The sequence below is a fragment of the Eschrichtius robustus genome, chromosome 1 (assembly GCF_028021215.1).
Source record: "Eschrichtius robustus isolate mEscRob2 chromosome 1, mEscRob2.pri, whole genome shotgun sequence".
In the NCBI taxonomy this organism is placed as follows: Eukaryota; Metazoa; Chordata; class Mammalia; order Artiodactyla; family Eschrichtiidae; genus Eschrichtius; species Eschrichtius robustus.
In genome coordinates, this window is record NC_090824.1 from 185,585,326 (window position 1) to 185,602,320 (window position 16,995).

Below are 16,995 nucleotides of genomic sequence, written 5' to 3' on the forward strand. Positions count from 1 at the left end.
TATTCCCAAGGCTCATATTTCAGGCCATACCATTAGTATTATATTTCAGAAATATTATGGGTGAAACAAGTTGTAGTGGGTTGATCCAGGGGCCTATTACCATTCGTTAAAGTCTCCTATGGGGAAAATGCAAGGATAACATTTTAGAATTTTGAGAAATCTTAGAAATCTTCCAACTCAATGGGTTTTTAACTTAGATTCAGAAACCTTTTTTAAAAAGGAAATCTTACTCTGAGGTGAGATGTGCCACACAGATGCAAGCTGGGGTGATCACCCTACCCACTCCGCACTTCTTCCTTTTCTCCCTTTCCTCCAAGGTGGTCTGGCCTCTGCAAAGAGGTTGGGCTTTGCAGTGCAGTTTGCAGTCAGTGATCTAAACACTTATGCTTGTTTACTGGTGAAGGAAATCCAGTGACATTTAGAAACTTGGCAAAATGAATTAAGAGCAGGCCAAATCTGGTCACCAGTGCTGTGTGCTTGCCGTGCCACCAAGATTCTCTGGCAGTAAGAGCATCTGGCAGAGTGTCTGACACAGAAAAGAAACTTAATAAATAGAGATTGTGCAATGAGTGAAAAAAGTGAATGAATGCGCTCTGAACTCGAGATTAAATGGGTATCCAAGTATGTGGTGTTCTGACTCTTTTTGAAAATTGTTTGAGAATCTCCTATACTTGGGAAACAAACCAACAGAGAACTAACTGATCAAAAGTGGTGTTTCATCATTTTCTGAGGGCACCTTTCTCTCTAGTCAAGATCTCTCTTTCCACTGTGAGAAACTCTCCTTCCCTGAGGGCAGGGAGCATGCCTGTTTCGTTCACCATCAATACCTACTAGGCCCAGTGCCTAACAGTGTGTGGGACAAACCAGATGCTCAACACGTATTTGTTGAACACACTGTTTACTAGATCCCTCCATATGTATGACTTAACTGAGTAATGAATGTACTTGAAACTAAACCCATTTCCTTCAGTGTTTCTGGTATCGGTTAAAGGCATCATTATGTACACACTCTTCATTGCCGGAATAAATCTGAGAGCCAGTTTTATCTAATCTCCTTTGCTTCACTCCTGTGACCACACGGTTGTCGAAGTCTGATAATTTTACCGTCTATGTATTTCTTAAATTTTTCCAATTCTTTCTGGCCCCTAGGTTACCCCTGAAGCGTACTACCTTAGTATTTCTTTTCTGGACCACTTGTTTTTGCAGTAGCCCTTTACCAGCTCTGCTTCTTTCCGTCAATGTCTTCTTGCTTCCTTCCTCTTCTTGCCTGATTGGTCTTTTCAAAAGCGAAATCTCACTTTGCCACCTCCTTGCTTAAGACATTAATGTCTCCCTAGGTCTGAACCCCTTAATTAGCACAGCATTCAAGTAACCTCTTTAGCCTCATTTCATGCCACTCTGTTTTCAGCTTCCCCTTAATTACCTGCATTTACTTAATGCACTGTCCTCTCTCATATGCATTCCCTATTCGTTTAGTCTGTGGTGCCCTTCTGCCCCTCTTTTTAGCTTTCCAATTTCTTACTCATCTTTTAAGCCTCAGTTCCAATCTCCAATTTTTGACCTTTCCTACAGCTCTCCTGACCCCCAGCTCCACCTCAGTTAGAGTTGGAGCACATCTTTTATAACTCTTCTGAATTCTACGATGATTGGCTTCACGCTAGTGTCTCTATTGGACTATGCCCTTGATGGCAAAGAAGCTTTCTTACTTACCTGGAAGCTATAGCAAGAGTCTGTTCTTTCAGACAGAGAAGGTTTTATTTGTGGATTACTCATATTGATTAGTAAGTGGTGTTCATGTAAAACTCCTAGGGAAATGCTAGAGTCTTCAACTCTAAATATAGGAGATACAGATCTTCCTTGACTTACAATGGGGTTATGTCCCTATAAACCCATCGTAAGTTGAAAATATCATTAAGTCGAAAGTGCATTTAATACATCTAACCCACTGAACATCATAGCTTAGCCTAAACTACCTTAAACGTGCTCAGAACACTTACATTAGCCTGTAGTTGGGCAAAATCATCTATAACGAACCCTATTTTATAATAAAGAGTTGACTATCTCATCTAATTTATTGAATGCTGTACTGAAAGTGAAAAAAGCAAAATGGTTGTTTGGATCCAGAATGGTTGTAAGTGTATCAGTTGTCCACCTTTCTGATCACGTGATTCACTGGGAGCTGCAGCTCACAACTTCTGCCCAGCATGATGAGAGGGGATCATGCAGTATATTGCTAGCCCAGGAAAAGATAAAACTTCAAAATTAGAAGTACAGTTTATACTAAATGCATATTGCTTTTGCACCATCATAAAGTCAAAAAATCATAAGTTGAAACATTATAAGTTGGGGACTCTCAGTATATTAAATGATGACATTTAAAGATACTCAGGTCTAGGGCTTCCCTGGTGGCGCAGTGGTTGGGGATCTGCCTGCCAATGCAGGGGACGTGGGTTTGAGCCCTGGTCTGGGAAGATCCCACATGCCACGGAGCAACTGGGCCCGTGAGCCACAACTACTGAGCCTGCGCGTCTGGAGCCTGTGCTCCGCAACAAGAGAGGCCGCGATAGTGAGAGGCCTGCGCACCGTGATGAAGAGTGGCCCCCGCTCGCCGCAACTAGAGAAAGCCCTCGCGCAGAAACGAAGACCTAACACAGCCAGAAATAAATAAATTAATTTAAAAAAAAAATAAATAAATAAATAAAAATAAAAAAGATACTCAGGTCTAAATATGGGAAATGATATTAAAAGATGTTCCGAATGTGTATTTCTTCATAGAACTTATAGTGGCAAGATATTAATAATGACTGTAATAATTAATGCATAGCATAGTCTGACTTAAGGAAATTTAAACAAAAGTGTTACAATTCCACTAGTTTTGATTAAATAGCTTTAATTATTTGTCTTCTCTACAAAGCTTGGGATACTCTTTTGCCTAGTACTTACATAGTATTTATCTAGTAGTTTAAATAGTAATTATATATAAATATATAAGGTGTATAAATAAATTAGATTTAGATATTTATATATAATTATAAAGTATAGTAATATATAGTATTTATGTAGTGTCCAACTCAGATGTAGTGCTTTTGTGTAAAATATGAGATTACGTAAGTAACCCCATTCAGTCCAGAAGCAAAGATTTTATGCAGCCAATATTAGCTGAGTCATATTATTTATTAAATGTTTACTGTTTTCCAGACAATGGAAATTCAGTGGTTAACTAAAGAGTTGCAATAAAGATAGAATAGAATCATGGGAAGGGAGAACAAAGGGTTCTTTTCTCTTTATTTGGGTCTTCTTCAAGTTTAAGAATTTGAATTGGCTCATTAGTCATGAATGAGAAAGTTTACTTGCTTTATGTATCGCTATTAAAGGCATTTATAATACCTACAGTACCCAACGCCTACCCTACAGCAACTCATTTTTCTTTTTTTTTTAACACTGAACTTTCCAATCAGGGAAAATAGAAGCAAACTGTGTAAGATCTATTTACACCCTGCCAAGAGTTAGCCAAGCTTCTTAGACTTACTGCATCCGTTTTCTTTTAATTGCCGTTAGTCCCTGGGGCCCTGATCTCTTATTCCTTCAGAATCTGGAAGTGAGAGATGTGAGCTGTCTGGCGCCCCAACTCTATTTAAATCTTCTTTGAGGAACAGCAGAAGTAGGTTGTGAAGAGCTTCCTATAATCCACTGGAGTGGTTCCTGTTTTACATGAACTCTTTTCTAGTTTTCTTTTTAAGTGACATGAACAAAGTAACAAGTGGAAGCCTTTTTTTTTCCCCCACTTGTGTTTTTAGAGGATAAGAGGAGGTGATTTTGATCTTTACAATCTAAAAATGAACTCACCTCTCTAATATTTGAGTCTTCATGTCGTATTTCAATTTTTAATGGCATATGAGATGCTAAGGATATGAATATTATGCTATTATGTTTTGGGCCCTTTTTTCCCTGCAGTTTTATTTAGATGAATCTTGGATCTTGGGTAGATGTTCTTGCAGAAGTTGTGTTGACAAAGACATCTGTGCAGATCCCAGTTCAAAACAATATTTTAGTTTTGGGAATTGTTCTGAAATAGCTGCCAGCTGACATTACATTATAGAAGTGTTTGCAGGGCTGGTACACTGCATGTAGCATTTTACATTTGCCGCTTATGAACTGACAGCTGGGCTGCTTAGGAATTATATTTAATGCTGTGAGGAGCAGCACATCAGGCAGGACATCCTAGGATACAGATGTGCATCACTGCCCCACCCAAAAGCCCTGGATTTGTCCTGCAGCAATTCCTTGTTTGTATGCTGTTTTGTACAGATGACTCCAAGAATGGAATTATTGTTTTCATGTTTTTCTTCAAAGGATGAACGAGTTAATGATTCAGTACCTGAAGGGAACAAGAAATATATCCCTGGGTTTATTTCAGTATCGTTTTTTTACATATTGTTGTTATGTCTCTCTGCAAAGGGTTGCTATGTCAATATTTTTAAGAGAATAGAGTCCAAGGATTTCTATAGGTTTTATATTAAAAACAAGTAAGCATATTTTATTTTGGTTTGAGATAATTGGCCATATATTAGCTAAGAGAGAAAGCAAAAGCTGTTTTTTTTTGTAGAAGGTATAAACCAAACATACTTTTCAAAATGTTATTTAAATATCAGAGGAAGAGAATATTGGGCCTGCTAGATATGTGATTTAAATATGATAATTCATGAAATATATGTTGGAGCTCTGACGAATTCAAATTAATTATTCACACACAAATGATACAACACATTATTTTCTTAAGAGAGCGACCAAAACGAATGAATTGAAGCAAAATGCCATTTGTGATAAATCTGGGAAGATTTTTTAATTTGAATATGAGAAAGTATGCTTTCATGCTGATTAATCATATTTTTGTTTTTAGGGCTGAAATAGGCACCTATCTGACACACAATCTTAGGTAAAATCTGAAAATAGCACTTACAAAACCTTCTTAGTATCCTGATTTTGATTGGATTTTGTTTACTGATTTAAATGTATCTTCTTTAAGAGCATTTGAAGTAAATATCCCCACATATATTTTAGTTGCTATAATTTACTGTAAAGTTTTATTATTTATGAATATTTTATATATTTAATTGATTTGATGTATTATTTTTAATTTAGTAATAATTATAAATTCTGTCATATGGCTTTATGTTTAACATCCTCTTGACTAGTAATGTGGCTTGTGCTCAGAATTAGATGTCCTCATTTTCTTTGCCTTATATTTTAGCAGGAAATTATATTACAACTAGATTTGGTAGGCCAGACCAATAACGTTTCCCCCAAAAGGCAAAGTTATATTTTTGCTTTAACACTCTTATAATATATAGGCCAAATGCCATTTTTTTCTTAAGCCTTGTATTCTTTCTGAAACTATCTAAAGTATAAATAATTTGAAAATCAAAAAATAGAATAATTTTAAGGAGTGCTTTTTATCAAAATAATGTGCCTTTCTGCTAATGCTAAACTTAATAGTGAAAGTGCTGATGAGATGTTGATATTTAGAAAAATGGGAAAATGGACTTTGGATGAGAATTAACTAATTTATACTTGCAATGATTATTCATTATAATTCAACTATCATATGCATGGTGCTAGGCAATGAACGTGCAGTGATGAATAGGATACAAATCCTTCAAAGAGAGTACAGAGAAGTATATTAGATAAATATGTAAACATATTCTCAGGAGAGCAGGGAAAGAACTCAGGAAGGAATTCACATTTGGGCTGTAGTCACATATGAGAGACACCTAGTGTAGGTTTGAAGGGTGAGTCAAGGGGGACTTCCTGGAAGCGGTGACACCACTCCTGAGTTCAGAAGGGTAAGTGAGAGTTGGGGAAGCCAGGAGGACAGGTATTCCTGGCAGTGAGGGTCAGTTTAATCAATGCCCCATGGAGAAAGAGAGGATGACGCTTGGAAAAAAGGCCACAGTTCAGTGTGGCTGGAGGAGATTGTAGAAGAAGGAATAGAGAGGTGGGACTGATTTTTCTTTAGGTGTTTTACCAGCAAAGGAGTTGTTTTTAGATAGTCTGTCAGTGTTGTATTCCACATAGATGCAATGTTGATTAAAAAGGGGGGGGGGAAGAAAAAAAAAAAGGGGGGGGAGGGAAGTCGATCTAGTTATGGGAGCCATTTTTCCTCTGAAAGTTGGAACAGCTCTGGAAACCTCAAGGGCTCTTTACCTGTGGTCAAAGTTAAATCTGTACAACGGAAGGATTCTCTCCTGGGTACTCTACACCATAGGGAGCTTGTTTACACTCTGGGTTAAATTCTTTTGCTTTCTTCTGCGCATAAGAATTCAGAAAGCTGGTGGAAAAACTTAGCTCTTTTTCATTCTTATGAAATGTATTTTCCCAGAGGTAGAATCGAGCTGTGCTTCACTTTGCAAATTTAGAAAAAAAGCTTTTATATGCTCTGAAGGTCCTGCCTTCTCATTATTGGAATGAATGGACCAAAAGATATCCTCTTTGGCTTTGTGTTTTTAAGGCTTTCTTACATCATTATCATTTACTTTGCTACTTCCCTACCATTTATCATCCCAAAATACGATAAGGAGGGAAAAAACCTCTAAAATACCTCCAAGTACCTGAATATCCCCATGGAAGTTGTAACTGAAGATTGTTGCTTTCTGTTTCAGCCTTAGTCATCTCAGGAAGCTCTATAAAGAACTGAAACTTAAAAAAAAAATGGAACACTTAGAAAGAACAAACCATTGTGGCAGTAGTAAGCATAAGGTGGGTTTTCACAGTTGCTTAACACATCTTTTTAAGCCATCTCTCAGGAAATGCACAGCTTTAACTTCCAGCTGCCGGACACATGATGAACACCTACACATTGATGCCCTTACACCCTCCTCCCTCCATTTCCTAGCAGGCATCCAGCGTGTATTACTGCCCTGCTGGTTATTGTTATTTCAGCCATACCAAAGATGCTTACACTCTCCTGTCAGCTCCACAAATCACTCCTTCATCCTTGTTTATACTTTACTGCCAGTGAAAAAAAGGATTATTGGAATGGGCTCACTGTAAAAAGCATCTTGCTGAGCTTTGTAGTTTTCTTGGCTCTTAGGTGATTAAAATAAGAGGAAATTGAGGTGAAATTTCCTGGATAAACTGGGTAGAAAAATAATCATATGCAGTCTCTGGGTATTCTAAAATGTGGAAATAATGACCAGGGTGGAGGTAATTCCCTAGTTCCATCTAAGAAAATCCAAGGAAAAAGAATATAGTTAGTATCTATAAATCTATCTTTGAAAACCCAAAAAGAGTGACCATATGAAATTTGGTTGATTGTTGCCAGTATTAGTAAACAGAATTCTCATGAAATCTATAAACAACATTAAAAACTAATAGAAGTTCTCAGCTATCTTTAAACTTATCATCTGTAAGTTTGCAACATTTAGAAATTAAAACTGTTATTCAGGGTTTGAGAATCTGTTCAAGTATAATTGTTGTTTTTATACATAGATTGGAAAATCTTATTCAAATTGTATTCATGTGCATAAGAATAAAGGAGATTATGGTACTGAGGATTTCCTCAAAATTTTTTCCAAACTTTTGACGCATTCTCAAAAAGAAAAACCAGTGTTTTACACACACCGTGCAGGATCTGAATTTAATGTAGTCTATCCATTTTCTGACTATAAAGTTTGCTTCAAAAGTAAGTTCAAAGATAGCACTATTAAAAGGAAATATGCAACCATCATTTTTTATTCTTATTTAAACAGTTGTTCAGTTAATAGAAAAAAATCTGTTGATTTTTGAAAATGCATCCCTTTTACTTACTGAAACACCTTTGTTATCCTAAAAATAAGTTCTGTAGTGTTTTTATCTATTTTATCAGCCTACATTTTTTTTTACCTTTACACTATTCTTCAAATATTATTTCAAAGCATAGCGATTGTTTAGGAACCACCAGAATGAAGCATACTTGTGGTTAATTCAAAAGTTTTAATGAGAAGCTGCAAATCTTAGGTTAAAACATTAAGATATTTTTGTTTCTTCTGATTTTTTTCCTGTCAACACTTGATTATACCCTTTGATAATTTTTTTTAAATTAATTAATGTATTTATTTTTGGCTGTGTTGGGTCTTCGTTTCTGTGCGAGGGCTTTCTCTAGTTGCGGTGAGCAGGGGCCACTCTTCATCGCGGTGCGCGGGCCTCTCACTGTCGCGGCCTCTCTCGTTGCGGAGCACAGGCTCCAGACGCACAGGCTCAGTAGTTGTGGCTCACGGGCTTAGTTGCTCCGCGGCATGTGGGATCTTCCCAGACCCGGGCTCGAACCCGTGTCTCCTGCATTGGCAGGCAGATTCTTAACCACTGCGCCACCAGGGAAGCCCTGATAATTTTTAATTATATAAATGCTAGCATCTTCTACCTTATCCTATAGATTATTACAAATAGATTAGAATAAATTCATACAGGCATTTTGAGTCAGAGAACTCAGGGCTCAAGATTTGGTTATGCCCTTTCTACCTTTAGTAATTGTGAAAGTTAATTTAATTTCTCTAAACCTTTCTCTAAACATTCTTCTCATTTGTGTAAAATATTATTATATCACAGAATTCTTGAGAGGATTAAATGAGAGCAAACAATATAGTTATTATTATATTACTTTTTAATGTTTAATATTAAGTTTAAATGTTTAATTAATATTTTATTACTTTTATTGTATAGTAGTGTTTGATTATTTGTAGTTAATTATCTATAATGTTTAATTTTTACTTTATTTAATATAATAACAATGCATTATATTTCTGAACATCCTGATTATGCTAGAAACATGTCTATGTTATTGTTCATAAAACAAGTGAAAATATATTTTAAAATTCATGGTGGAGGAGTATGCAAAAATGCAGTGATCATCAAAACGTTTAGTAAGCCGTAGTGAGTATGCCATTTGGTATTGTTTTATATAAGCATTCCTGGTGGTTTTGGGCATCTCTTGAAACATCAAGAGATCAAAGGTAAGTGAAATGCACATGATTTTAAAGTAAAGGTGATTTCTGGTGAGACATTACCACCAGAGGAATGATGAGAGAAAAGCCAGGAGGCTCATTAAGAGAGAGTAAGGATTGCTTGACAAGGTTTTGCACAAATGTGGCAAATGAAACAAATCTGGGGTCTTATTCCAAATGCCTATTAGAAAATTATTTACATTAATGAGATGCTATGGAAAATCACTAAAATTAAGAAAAGATAGGAAGGAGAAGAAATGCACTTCGTAAGGAAAAAGTTGAAACTACTAGAGCATTTCAGTAAAATTGAAAGAGGAAAACATGGCATCTGTTATTTATCTCTAACTATGATTGAAGGTGATAAATTATTGTATGTAAAATACTTAGGTCATTTCCTGGCGTTAATAAGTACTCAATGAAGATTAGCTACATTACTGCTACTCCTACTCCTATTTCAGCTTCTACTTCTGTCATTACTATGACGTTAGATTGCCAGACTGGTTTAGTGTTAGGCTCAGATGAGGAGGGAAAATCTGTCCTGTATAATTTATTGACTGCTTACTGTGTACTAGATTCTGCGTTAAATGCTTTTTATGCACCATCTCATGTAATATACACAGTAGCCCTGTGAGGTCGAGTCTATTATTGTCTCCTTAGTGTAGGTGAACAAACTGAGGCTTAGTCTGAGTTGCCCAAGATGAGAACTGGGATTTGCACCCAGGCAGCCTGGCTACTAATCACCATTAGGATCTGACTTCATGCTTTCTCACAGTGAGGGATTTCAAATGAGAGAGACGGCAGGTCTGTTTTATTCACTCCCATATCTGTAGGGCTTAGATGCATGCCTGGTACATATTAGGCATTTAATAAATATTTGTTGAACGAATGAAAAGTACCTTTTCAGGGATAATTAGGCTGAAATGCTCATTTAGAATAATGGGCGGGTTATTTTTCTTTAGAAGGAGCTGGTGGTTTTTTTCAGAAAATCAGGAATTTCTGGGACCATAAGCCATGAAATAGTCCAGAAAGTGAACAAAGGCATCTGTGAAGACAGCTCAGATGAAGTAGAGGAAAAATTGCAGAATATGGCCAAGGCAACTTCACCCCTGAGGTGAAGTTCAGTCCTTTAATGCAGAGCTCCCAGATGTCAACAAAATACTGAGAGCAGGTTTGGGGTGGTCACAAAACATCACTAACTGGACAGTGGTGACAGCCCTATTCGAGGATGGAATAGGCCAGAGGAGCATCTAAACCTGGCAGGAATGAAATCGGGACAGGGAATTTGTGACTTCATAAAGAGAAATCAGCCCAGCAGAGATGGTATCAGTCTTTAGTTCTTTTGTCATAAGAACACCCTGTACTTATTTCTGTGTTTTTGTAGTTTTGCCCTTAAATGCCTAGTAAAGTTCTCTAAAAAATTTCGACATAGGCTTAGCTCAACTAAGTAGAGAAGCGTCTCAGCCACACCTAGACAAATGTGGTCTGGAGCATTGGAATGCTCCAGAGGGAGGGGGCGCAGCTGTTGAGTTGGGAAATAGGGTGGAGTGAGGGGCTGCAGGGCAGAGACTCAGGAACAAGGTGGGGGTAGTTGAGGTTGGGTAAACGTCCATGATCTCCCTCCAGGGTGTTCTCCAGCCATGAGGCTCTGTGGTCATGGGACATAGATTTTTTCTGGGCTAAGTCAACCCAAATGTAGAAAACTTCATTTTGTTGTACCCTGAGAAATGCTTTCAAAGTTTCTCTGGGTCTACTTGAAGGTCACCAGTATGCGGGAAAGAGCCTGGGACTGTTTTGTTAACTCCCCTTTTCCACATGTCTAATCTTTATGCTGATTCAAATGATTGCACAAACTCCTCACAGAACATTTTGGCTGTTTACATGACACCAAAGAATTGTTTTGACAGAAAACCTCCTAATATAGCAAAAGGGTCGTTACTGGTTCAAAACAAGGGTGTTCATGCAGTGTTATCATGTGTGCCAAAGTGCACCGTAGTTCAGTGCTAATGTTTGCCCATGGAGTTCCCAGGGTTCTTTGCTGCAGTGATTAGGATGGGGTGAGCCAGAGAAGTGTTGGGAACAGTAAAGCTTTGCTCTGCGGGAAGTTGCTGATTCTATGCTTATTGTATTACACATCTAGCAGAGTTGTATGCTTGTTTGTTTTCTCTTTTGTAGAAGATCTTTCTGAACTTAGAGGTAATGTGGGTCTAACACTGCTTCCCACTAGTGGAGAATCACTTCTTTAATCCAATGTTTTTCAATACTTGCAGTGATTCTGGAATTGATCAAAAACGTTTATTTAAAAACATTCATAAACAATGTATAAACTTTGCTCTTTCATTAAACATTATAAGGAATTCCGTTTCATTTTTTGGTATTACAAAGATCTATTTCCACTGCAAAATGGGATTAGGTAGGTGTGTGGGGACCATGTGGTATTTTTACTGCCTTAAATGGTCCGGAGTGAGAAAGAGTTTTGAGAGTCAATTCTTGGAACCAGTTTGTAGTTCTTATGAGGATATATGATAAAAGATCTGTGAGGGTTTTTCTTTTTTAAATCATGGAACCAGGTATCCATAGTCTTCAAATTTCAGACCTGCCTGTTGGTAGCCAAGGATAAGGCAGTGAAGGAGAGAGCAAGTGGTAGGACAAATGTATACAACTTTTCTTACTGAAGGTAAGCTTAACCCAATAAACAGCTGGTTTGCAGAGTTCAACACACTTACGATTGCAGGTGGTTATCTCTGCTTACTGCAGCCAGTGAAATCAGTGAAAAGAGTGGTCCTACCAATGGGCCTGAAGAATGAGTGGCATTTTCTGGGACAGTGGCAGAAAAATGGCATGAAGTGGAAAGCATGGGGAGTATTGAAGATAAAGTCTTTTCTTCTGTTTAGAAACAATTTATATTAGGCAAACACAGAAGAAATTTCTTTGAAATTTGGATCTCCTCTTACTGGTTAGTGTCGAGGGGGGCAACTTACTTTTTCTGAAATTTCAGAAATTTCAACAGGGACACATCATCAACACTCTCTTTCCTGCCCTACTTGTTTCCACAACCTCGGTTGTTGACTCTTGAACCTGTTTGATACAAAAGACTTTGTAGCATGTAGAAATGGCAGGCAGTGGACTCCCTGCCCTCAGAGAGCTGTACATCGAAGAGGGATAAGTAAGACACATATCAAACACTCAAAACACAGGGTGCAGCATGCTCAGTGCTAGAGGACAGGTGTGCATTGCTGAGGCGCGCAGGGAGCCAGGTGCAGAAAGGGGGTTTGCTGTTTGGGAGCTGGGGCAAGACGAGGCAAAGGCCCCTTGAAAGAAATACCACTTGAACTGGGCAAGGAGGGGCGGATGTGATGTCGTTAGCAGGCACAGATGGAGGCAGAGCGTGTTTCAGGCAAAGGGACTGCAAGCCAGAGAAGCGGAGTGCTTGTGCAGGGGAGTGGGGAAGGCCGGCTCCAGGGTGACTGACGTTAGGGGATTTGTCAGAGGTGAGGCTGGGCTTGTTCATCGGCACTGTTCTTGGAGGTTCTTGAGCCAGGCTGAGGAATTTAAACTTCATGCGATCTAGGAGAGTAACTGTCAGAAATGCTGGGGAGGGGATCTCTCCAAGGGGTAGATGATTATTCTAAATGACTTCTCTGACACCTTCTAACAGTATCACCCTTTGAGTCAATCATAGTGTTCTAATGAAACATTTCAGATTGAAGGTCCAAAAATTATATCATAAAGCCAAAGCGGTTCCCAGGTGCTTCGTATTATACGCTCAGCCATGTGCTTCTGTGGGATTTAACAAGGAAAGTGGTGTAAAAGGCAGAAAATTGCCATGTTTGTTTTTCAGTTAACTTTAGAAGATGTAGCAGTGGTGGAAAATAAATAGGAAAGAATGCTGAGTGTAGTCAATGGCTCTTGTTCAGTTTCACTCACTAATTGTGTCATGAAGAATAAATAACCAAAAGTTGAACTTAGTATCATGGAGGTAAAAGAATAATGTGTGTGTGTGTGTGTGTGTGTGTGTGTGTGTGTGTGTTTTAAGAAAGAATAATCTGAGAAACTAAAAAGGGATAATGTTAGTTTTTAGAAATATTTTAATTGGTAAATTTAAAAAACAAGTTAAGTTTAAGCCAGCTAACAACATTGGTAATTAATAGTCATAGGGGCAGTAAAACATCCAAAATTTGTCAAGGAAATGAAGAATAAGTGCAATATAAATAAAGATACTCTATAGTGTGTGTGTGTGTGTGTGTGTGTATGTGTGTGTATGTGTGTGTGAGAGAGAGAGAGAGAGAGAGTGCATGTGTGCACAAACTAATCTCTGTTCAGTCTCTTCCCAGAATGCTCAGCTGAGTGCAAGTAGGATTTAGAGTTCTTGCTGTGAATTTGTGTCTTACAGTGGAGATGGAAATATGAGTTAATGTAATTAGTTCAACTTTTCTAAGAAATCAACAGCAAAATTTCTGTTTCCTTTAGCTGTATAATTTCCTTCAAGATAAAATAAAATTCGAGTTTGTCTGAGAATCAGAGAAGTGAACGATTTTGTCATCTCTCTCCCTTTCGATGTCATATGAAATATGGGGCATTATAATTAAGAGGGAAAAGCTCAGCATGTTGATTTTCTTGATATATGCAGAAGCACTCAATGCAAATTTACTCCTGAAATTTTGGGTAACCTTTGCCTTCTGACAACAACAACAAAATCTTAGCATTTACTTGGAGCTTTTTCTTCCGATGAACTCCACAAAGTTAGATGATAATCAGTGGTGGGGGTTATGAGTCCAAATGCTGGTCCATAATTGACCCTTCTCCATTTCTTATTTTCAAGTCTTGTTTGCACTATGGTTCTGGGAGAGTGGAAAAGGAACCAGGAGGGAAAATAACATAGGTTAGGAGGGAGGGATTTAGGATTACAGAGTAAGAGATCTTTTCCATTTGTGGCAAAATGAGTTTTGCTAACTTTAGAAGATATTTTGAAACCGATAAGAAAAACTTGTGCATCAAGATTTGAAAATCTTCATAGAAGCTAGATATCTTCCCCAGCTTGACTGTGGTGAAATGTATACAAAACTGTGATGTCTAGTTTCTCAACCAACATTGTACTGTGGGGTCTAGTTTCCTCTCTAAAAGGAAAAGATTTTTAAAAACAATTCTTTAAGAGGAACCAAAGCATCAGTAAATCTGAATAGTTATGACAGAATCACTCCTGAGTGTGTCTAGTTATAGCAACCACATATATCAGGGTTTTTTTTCCATTTAATTTCACAGTGTTTCTCAGATTCTTGATCACGACATTATCTCTTGGCAGATAGAAGCATTTCTGCCTCTAACAACTGTTTGCTGTTGTCAGGTTAAATATTATTAGCTTTGGCTAGGTTACAGTTGTGAAATTCGGATTTTTCATCAGTGATATTATATTACAGGTGCTTAAAAAATCTCATGCAAAACATATTTCATCTTTTGATAATTAAATTAGTATTAGCCATAGGTTGTCAAATTGAGAGAAATCTAGAAAACAGGTGATTTTGTTTAAAATGCAAATTCAGTCAAGGATGTGAAGATGACCTCAAAAGTTGTTTGAGTCCCACTGAATACGAAAAGATTGAATTCTGCGGAGATAAAACGACATTAGCAACATTGTGATTAAAACTCTTTAATCTGTATGACTAAAATCAGGAAGAGAGAGAGAGACAGAGATTAAATGACTTCTCCAATGCGTGCAGATAGTAGTATCAGAGCTGGGACTATATCAAGCTTTCCTGGGTTACCATTATTTCTATTACATTGTATTCAAATCCAACTCTATAATTTGCTTTTTGCCCATGAAATTCATTCTCTATTTCTTCCAGAGTAAAACAATTTTGAGTTGGGCATATGGCTACCTAGCTAGTAATGATGTTTTTCTTACCCACTTATGCATCCAGGTATGACCATATGACGAGGATTTTGCCAATCATAGAAATGATGTTTGCAGTGCCTAGAATCATTGCCTAGAATATTGCTTCCTCTCCATGGGGGCTGGAATGGAGATCTGGTGACCGAGCTTCAACTAGGAATTCAAGGACAAGGCCATAGTGGAGCGATGAAGTGGAAGGGAGCTGGGTGACTGCATGACTTTATGCAGCAAAACCACTCTCTTGACCCAGAACTGTGGCCTACCTCTAGTACAGTGGTTAAAATCTATTCTATAAAGCATTAGCATGTTTTCCTTTCTCTTCCTTGGGCTTCAGCATGGGTTAGCATCAGCGGAAGAATGTATGCCACTTAACATAATCCCAGCAAATACCTTGGGGTGGGAGGAGCTTAAAGCAGCCTCAGGTAACATTGCTGTAGCAGATACTACCTAAATCAACCTTGCCTTTTTGGGAAGATGCATTGGAGAATATTGGTAGCAAAGATATTTAGAGTGGGGTCGAGCAAGAAAGAATTTGGCAAAGGGTTAGAATTACTGCTTAATGAGTTGTAAATGTATTTCTTACAAAATATTGACTATCAGATATGTAAACATAAATATTTGGAAAATATCACCTGAGCATCACTTATAGTTTACATCAGACTCTTGAAATTTTATCATTCATGGTCCTATCTCACATCAAAACAGAAGAATGGAATTATATTATTTCCCCACTTTAAAAATGTTTTTGAATTTTTATTTACATCTAAAAGAATTTTTTAAAATATACATTTATAATATTTAGCTTTATAAATGCTCTTTCTGGGCTTCCCTGGTGGCACAGTGGTTAAGAATCCGCCTACCAATGCAGGGGACACGGGTTCGGGCCCTAGTCCGGGAAGATCCCATATGCCGCGGAGCAGCTAAGCCCGTGGGCCACAGCTACTGAGCCTGCGCTCTGGAGCCCGCGGGACACAATTTCTGAAGCCCGCGTGCCCAGAGCCCGTGCTCTGCAACAAGAGAAACCACTGCAATGAGAAGCCCGCCGCAACGTAACGAAGAGTAGCCCCTGCTCGCCAAAACTAGAGAAAGCCCGCGTGCAGCAACGAAGACCCAACTCAGCCAAAAATAAATAAATAAATAAATGCTCTTTCCCACCTCTTAGATTTTAAAATAAATATATATTTTTTGAAAAGGGCATAAACATTTAAAAAAACTTCGCAAATTGCACATTGCATCAATAAATGCCGGCTTGAGTCGAGTTTAGGTAGAATACTTTTTCTGGGAATGATAGAATTCCCAAAGAAAATCTTTGGATAACTAGACCGCTCAATTCTAGGCAAACTCCTTTAACGTGCTCATTGACATTTGGATAAGTTAATCCGTCAGTGAGCTGTCCTTACCCCCAATAGTTAATTGACGCTAAAATGGTTGAAAGTCTTTCTGATTTATTAATTGCACTGCATACTTTTCACAGCTCAATTTGTTTTTATTGCCAAAGCAAATTATTTTGCCTTTTTTCTGCTAATGTTTTTCAGTTTCAAATCACCCTGTCATCTTCCACACATTAGAGAGGACTATGAAATGAACTCTGGCTTCTTCTGGGTGTCATGCTATTTTGAAATGGCTCTCAATAGGCGTTTTGATTTTCTCTCAGAATTGACAGCAAACTTGAGTCACAGCATGGGCAAGCTGAACAGAGGGCTTCTTCCCAACACATGTAGAGGATGTTTCCTTTTTATTGTATTGTCTGATTCTAAACTTCCTTAGTTTTTATTGATGCCACTGCCTTAGGCATGCTGACTGGTCTTTAAAGTCAGGGAGCTATTCTTATCTCTGCCAGTAGTATTAGCCAGTGAATCATTGCAAAATCTGGGGATCCAAATTTCTTAGGCATCTGTAATGAAAAAAAAATAAGATCCCTTCATTTAGGGGATTAAAGCAATAAGACGACAGCTAATTAGAATTCTGAGAGTTACAACTTTTCAGAACACCATTAAGAATAAAATGCAAAGTATAGGCATGATTATACTTGAAATTTTTAGGCTGTCGTTAGCATTGACGACCTATAAAATATTGTGTGGGTATTATAGTGCTGGGCTTATAGAATGCATTCAGCTGAGGTTTGCTGAT

At 37.9% G+C, this 16,995-nt stretch overlaps 1 protein-coding gene across 3 annotated transcripts in view; it reads left to right on the forward strand.

The window, feature by feature from the left end:
* PLXDC2 (plexin domain containing 2) overlaps nucleotides 1–16,995 on the forward strand; it is a 407,490-nt gene that overhangs the window by 39,060 nt on the left and 351,435 nt on the right. The gene's annotated exons all lie outside the window — the stretch shown is intronic.